Here is a 6696-nt window from a genome sequence, read left to right on the forward strand (position 1 = left end):
AAGGGCACATCCCAAACTGAAAGAGGGGAGGCAGGGTTAGAAACACCACCACCAAGTGTCTGCCACGTTTCACAAGCGGAGGGAGGGCGGGAGGGAGCGAAGGAGGGAGGGAGGGAGGGCGGGAGGGCCCCCGTAATTCTTTCTCCGCCCTGACGGAGCGAATCCGTGTCCTTAGGGAGGGCGACAGGGAGCTGACCTCTCTTGACCTCCTATCCGGTTCACACAGCGTGTATCACGTACATTATTATATCCTTTAACTCTTAAAACTTGCTGCCCCCATTTTTTTTTTTCAGTTTTTTTAGAAGCCGGGCATTGCCCGACGGAGAGAGCCAGGTGTCACGGGAGAGGAGAACCCTTTGCACCCTCAGCCTTCGCGCTCCCGTTCAACCCACTGGGACGCGGGACGGCCCCGATCTTTCCTCTGACTTGCTCTCCAGTCTCTAGTTCCCCACCGACCAGTCGAGTTCTGCGGCACCAGAGGGCCGTTGCCTACAACCTCCTGACCCGCTGTCTGCCTCTGCCCGACAGCTCCAAACAGAGGCTCCCTCACCCCGTTGGCGTTCTCTGTGGGCCCTTTGCACGGAACGTTCCAGAAGGCCCTGCCACGCTGCATGGGTTAGCTCCATGCACTGCGCTCTTGGAGGGACGTAGAAGAAAACGTCATCCCGTTTTCTTCTGAAGACACAGAAGAAGTTTTAAGAAGTAAAGGAACTTCTCCAAAGACATACTCTAGACATCGGCAGCTCAGGACAGACAACCCCAAAGCCTGGTAGCACGAACCATCTTAACATGCACGAGGCCCCTGCAAGTCCTTGCAGATCCGGCAAGTCGAGATAGAATTTCTGGTCTAGTCAATGGAGGTCTTGCAGTGTGGTGATGCTCCCAGATGAAGTTCTGGCCTGAATTCTTGAATTGAGGAAAGAAAAGTGAAGTTTAAAAATACAAAAAAAAAAAAAAAAAAAAAAACAAAACAAAAAACCAGGGGCTGTCTGGGTGGCTCCATCGGTTAAGTGTCCAACTCTTGACTTTGGCTCAGGTCGTGATCTCGGGGTCGTGAGGTTGAGCCCCGGGTTGGGCTCCATGCTGGGCGTGGAGTTTGCCTAAAAGACTCTCTCCCTCTCCCTCCACCCTTCATCCCCACCCTCTCTCCGATAAATAAATATATATATTTTTTAAAGGATACAGAGAAACAGACTCACTGTGAAGATTGTACGGTTTTTGTGACAGGTGCTTACCAGGATTGTGCAGTGAACAACTTGAACAACAGTGCATAGTGACCCTGCAAAGAAAGGAACACTCAGGAGCTTCATTTAAAAGAAATAATTTGTTAGATTAAATAGTTTGCGTTAGAAAAGTTGAGCGTCAGACTTACCTGTGTTCCTTATATGTGTGTGTGCGCAGGAAGGCAAAGCGGCAGCGGCGTGTCCAGGATGCACTTGAGCCCTGCAGTTCCGCGTACCTGATGCACGTGCCTGTAGGGCATCACATTGCCGTCGATTCTCTACGAAAGCACACTTTTCGATTCTAAGGATGAAAATCATAGAAGCATTAGGGAGGATCCAAGAGCTTCTTTCATTCCAAACAGCTCTTGACGAGCTAAGTGCACACGAACCATAAACGCACAGATTCAGTTTCTCCCGGGACAGAAATGGGTCTGGGTCGGAGGAGGAAGAGCCGGTTGGTCAAATGCATCCCTGCTTTGCTGAGTCATGAGCTTTCAAAAAAGAGCCTTGTGCCTAAAAATAATAAATAAATAAATAAATAAATAAATAAATAAATAATAAACAAACAAAATAACTAGAACTAAATATGTTAATAAGACCACGGAGGTGATTATCTCCATGTTCCAAGGTGGGGGTCTCCGTTTTGGGGTCCAAGCGGGGTGATGGGCACGTTCGGAAGGGAGCCGCTGCCTTCCTTGCCACCTGGGCCGGCCCCGTGTCTCTGGGCCCTCGGCTTGGTCGTGTCCAGGGCCGTAGAGCCGCCGGCCGCCCATGCCCGACAGGGACACGTGTCCCCCGGGGGACCCCGCTGGCTCCGCGGAGGAGGAGCCTTCCCTGTTGCAGCCACGGCCCGCGGCACCTGCAGCAGGTGGGCCCCGAGTGCCACCTGCCACCCAGACTCCCTGCAAAGGGCGAGAAGGAGGAACTGCTGCTTCGCCAGCCGCGTGCTCCGACTTGGCCTGCAAGTATCGAGGGGCAGCGGGGGGATCAAGGAAGGGCCGGCGAGTGACCCCGCCAGGTGGGAACAGGAGGCGCCCGGGGGTCGCTGCGGCCTCGCTGGGCGACGGGGCCGCAGTCGCTTTTCTAGGACTTGAGCAGAAGCCACGGTGACCGGTGGGCGAAGGAGGACGGGCCACAGGAACGCTAGGGTGACAGACGCGGGTGCGGGATGCTCCCCGGGCTCCCGCCCAAAGGCAGGCAGGGGAGCGCGGGTGCCGCCCCGAGGGGTGCCGGCCCAGAGGCCCCCCGGGGGCTGTGCCTTCTCCCTCAGGGCACGGTGGCCTGCGAGCCGCTGGGAGCCCAGGTGCCTGGCCCCGACCCTGCGCCACGGGGCCCAAACGAGGACGGAGGACCGAGCGCCTCTCGCATCTGGAACAGGCCCACGCTCGTGATGCCAACCTCAGCCCGACTTCTGACCTTCGGGATTGCCCCGGGGCGGCCGTGCCTTGCCCACGTCTGCGCCGCGTCCTCCTTATGGTTCTCCCGCGGCCTTGGGGCCTAAGCGCATCAAGTCGAGGGAGAATTGGGTCAAAAACAAATGGGGTGGGATGCAAGTCCACCAGAGTGGCGAGGAGTCAGCAGTCTGCCAAGATGTAGAATTTGTTTCTGGATTCGGGGTCCAGAAAGAGGAATTCCATTAATTTTTCCTTTTTTTCCCTGTAGGCGGGTTGGGGTAGGGAGAGGGGACTGTCCGTCTTGGTGTCCTGCCGCGGAGGATGGCCCGGACGTCTGCTGGTGCTGGGTCGAGTCCCCCCGATCCGCGGGGCGGCCCATCTGCATTCCGGGGCGTGGAAGCGCCCGGCCGTCAAGGCCCAGCTGCCGGGAGGCTTCTGTGACGGGGCCCCCGGGGCCGGGGGTGGCTTTGCTCCCTGCGCCCCTAGCCTCTCGGGCCACACGTCGCCGGCCGGCGGAGGGCAGGCGTCGCCGAGGCCCGTCCCTCTGGGGGGCCACGCGGCCAAACAGGGAAGCGTGAATCCCTCTCCCTGAGACCCGAGCCCATGGCCGTCCAGTCCCCCGGAGGGAAAACGCGCAGCACGGCCACGTGGCCCCCCGTGAGGTGTTCCCCGAAGCGGATCGAGTCGGCCCCGGATCGCGGGCCACGTACCTGCCTGATAGCGTGGGTTCCAGTCCCAGCTTCCTCAGCCACTGACCAGGACACCCAACAAGCTGCTTTTAAGTCCTTTGGGTCTTAGTTTCTTGATCCGGAAAATGGGAACAGTAGCGATGCCTGGAGGCTAGTGTCCAACGAGCTGACGCAAGCAGCCGCCTGGCCCCTAATGGGCACTCGGCCCGGCCGCGTCCTTCCCTCCACCCTCTCCAAGTGGCCCCATTGCACAACGTACTTTCTCCAGCGGCCCTTGTCCGAAGACCCCACACCGCCGCGGGCCTACAGGCGGCCCACCCGGCAGCCTCAGCCGTGCCCCGCAGAAGCACCTGGGACAGGCATCCTGCGCAGGAAGCGGACGGCGCCCTGGTCCTGGTCGGCAGCTCTCAGGGGGAGGGTCAGGCTCAAGCCACCCCAGGTCCCTTCCCGTCCTACCAGGCTGTGGTCCCGTGAGGCTGCGGCGGCTGCGAAGCCGGGCTGGCCGCCGTGACGCGGAGGGGACGGCGGGCCCTGGGCACTCGGGCCTCCTGCGACCCCGTCAAGCCCCAGCCCCCTCCGGGCCGGCTCAGAGGCGCGCGCCTTCCCTCCTGGTGGCCGGGGCGGTCGTCTCCCGAGGGCCAGTGTGTTCTGGAGAGCCCTCGCCGGGCTTAAAGTGGGGGCCGAGGGCGGGGACGGGCACCTGCCAGCCCAGGCTGCTGCCGTCTCACCCCTGACCGGCGTCTCCTGTGCGAGGGACGCTGCTGTGTGTGACATAGGCCTTTGGGGGGGAATCTATACAGGTGGTCAGTTCTTTTCATTTTTTCTTTCTTTTAATTAATTAATTCATTAATTAATTTTTAATTTTAATTTTTTTTTTGGTGGTTAGTTCTAAGACTCGGGACTCTCAGGAAAGTCCAAACGGGTGCGGAGGTACAAGGGATCTTAATTTGCTTTTAAAATCGAATTAATTTCCATTTAGATGAATGTTCCAAAACGAGTTCCAGGAAACTGGGTTTTGCAATGCTAAGCACTACTTGAAACAATTTATTTTCCACGGTTATTTCAACATAAGAAATGAAATGCAAACACACAGGCTGTGACGACACCTTCTACTGGGAGTCGGGGTGTGTGTCGGAGGATGTCTTTGTCTTTTTTTTTTCTTTCTTCTTTCTTTCTTTCTTTCTTTCTTTCTTTCTTTCTTTCTCTTTTTCTTTCTTTCTTCTTTCTTTCTTTTCTTTCTTTTTTTTTTTGAAGATAAACTTTTTTTCCTTCTGCCTTGAATGTTTATCGTCAGGAAGTACTGCAAGCTTTCAATATTTTTTTATTTGATGGAAACATGGGTTCAAAAGCTGCCTTTCTTTTTCCCACTGAATCAGGGAGGGTCTGAGTAATTAAGTAATAAGAACACAGATTTTTTTTTTAAGATTTTACTTATTTATTCATGAGAGACACACACAGAGAGGCAGAGACACAGGCAGAGGGAGAAGCAGGCTCCATGCAGGGAGCCCGACGGGGGACTCGATCCCGGGACCCGGGGTCACGCCCTGGGCCAAAGGCGTTGATAAATGGCTGCGCCACCCGGGCGGCCCGTTGGTTTTTATTCTTATTCATTTTTTACAATAGTGCACATTTCTTGTATGATTTAAATATCTACAATATGAAAATTGTTTAGAAGGATGGAGTGGAGTTAGGGAGAGCAGGGAGGAGGAGGGCGGGAGGCAGGCGCCTGGAGAAGGGCCCTTGTTCATGGCCCTCCGCACGCACAGCACTGCACCAGGCCTCGTGACACCCAGGCTGCAGCCCCCCAGGGTGCGCGCCGGCCGCGGCCGATGGAGCACGTCAGGGCCTCAGGGGCTGGAGCCGTGTCAGGAATCAGAACAGTCCACAGAGAGATCCAGCTCCCTGACACCTTTGACAGGGCTCCATCGCAGGGGGCCCGTTCCTGTGAGCAGCTCGACGTGCTGGGTGACGGGGATGCTCTCCCAGGAATTACCTCCCCTTCGGAGCCCACAGTCTGCTCCCCCGTCCGCCTGCCCGGGGCTCCTGCAGTGCCCACGTCACCTGGTCACCTGGGGGTGAGGCCTGCAGGTGGGCTGAGGCCGGGGCTCGGAGGGGCTGGGAGGAAGGCCCCCGTCCACCTGCCTGCAGCTCCTGCAGCGCCCACATCACCTGGGGGTGAGGCCTGCAGGTGGGCCGAGGCCAGGGCTCCGAGGTGCCAGGAGGAAGCCCCCTGTCCGCCACCCTTAGCTGCGGCCTCAGTTTCTCGGGCAGGCCGCCGGCCTGCGTGGTGGGCTCTGGTCCACCCTGTGCCCGTAGCCCACACGTCTAGGGCGGCTACAGGCCAGGGCGGCCTGGGTGCTGGTCCCCGCCGCGCGGATGCGGATTCGGGGTCATTCCCGGGCCGGGGTCTGCTCGGCGTGAGTACTGCCCATGGGTGGCGTGTGGGACCTACAGGGGCGGCCTCAGCAAGGCGACTGCAGGTGCGGGAGGAAGGCCCGGAGGACAGCAGAGAACAATCCGGAAGAACTGGAGGACATGGTCACCGCTAGCTGAGCGGGTGCTTTCCTTTCCTGGGGGTCCATAGAATAACGATTTGTGTCACAGCTGGTGTCTCACATTTGACGAAATCAAGAGTCAATCACTTATGGTTCGCGTTGGGACGCCCTGTTCCTCGGAGTGTAGAGTTGCCGCGGCGGCCTATGGGCACCGTGTGGGGATCGAGCCGGCCGCAGCCCCCCGGCCACCACGAGGAGGCGAGGGCACGTTAGCGCCCACGCATGCGAGCGCTCGGTCTGGTCCCCTGGCAGGAAGCAGTCGACGCGAGCAGGGACAGGGCTCGGTCCCCGCTGGTGCGGCAGGCAGGGCGGTGGGGGAGTCGGGCCGTGGGCCGAGAGGACGGGTGCAGCCCTCCCCCGCCCCGCAAAGGCACGGCCGCCAGGGGCACACGTGGCGAGCAGCAGCTCCCGGAGATGAGAAGGTGCCAGCCTCGTCCCTGGCGGACTCCGGGACTGACCTGCGGGAACGCTTAGCCACAGAGCCCGCTGCTGTCTGTGAACTGAATTCTTTGGGTTCCCGTGTCCCACAGCACCCCCTTGGTCCTCTGTGCCTGTTATAGGGTCAGGCGGCCCTTTGAGGAGCCCATCACAACCTCCTGAAGCAAGAAGGAGTCGCAGAGACCGCCCGGGGCACACTATGTCACTGCATCCTCGGACAACTAAGTCCTTCCTGAACCACAGCGTTGATCATCCCATTCCATCCCATTGCACCCCATTGCACTCCATTCCACCCCATTGCACCCCATTGCACCCTATTCCACCCCCATTCCTCCCCATTCCATGACTGAGCTTTTTCTCTCGCCGTGTTTCATCCTTGCAGACAAGATGAGTGGCC

General features: G+C 58.5%; 1 long non-coding RNA gene across 1 annotated transcript; it reads right to left on the reverse strand.

The window, feature by feature from the left end:
• Positions 1-310: 310 nt before the first annotated feature.
• On the reverse strand, positions 311-1519 carry LOC144302271 (uncharacterized). The gene is made up of 3 exons (XR_013369107.1): positions 1373-1519; positions 1236-1279; positions 311-906 (listed from the first exon to the last, which is right to left on the reverse strand). It is a non-coding gene; the product is annotated as an uncharacterized LOC144302271 (long non-coding RNA).
• Between the last annotated feature and the right edge of the window lie 5177 nt (positions 1520-6696).

This window comes from Canis aureus, chromosome 31 (assembly GCF_053574225.1).
Source record: "Canis aureus isolate CA01 chromosome 31, VMU_Caureus_v.1.0, whole genome shotgun sequence".
Taxonomy (NCBI): Eukaryota; Metazoa; Chordata; class Mammalia; order Carnivora; family Canidae; genus Canis; species Canis aureus.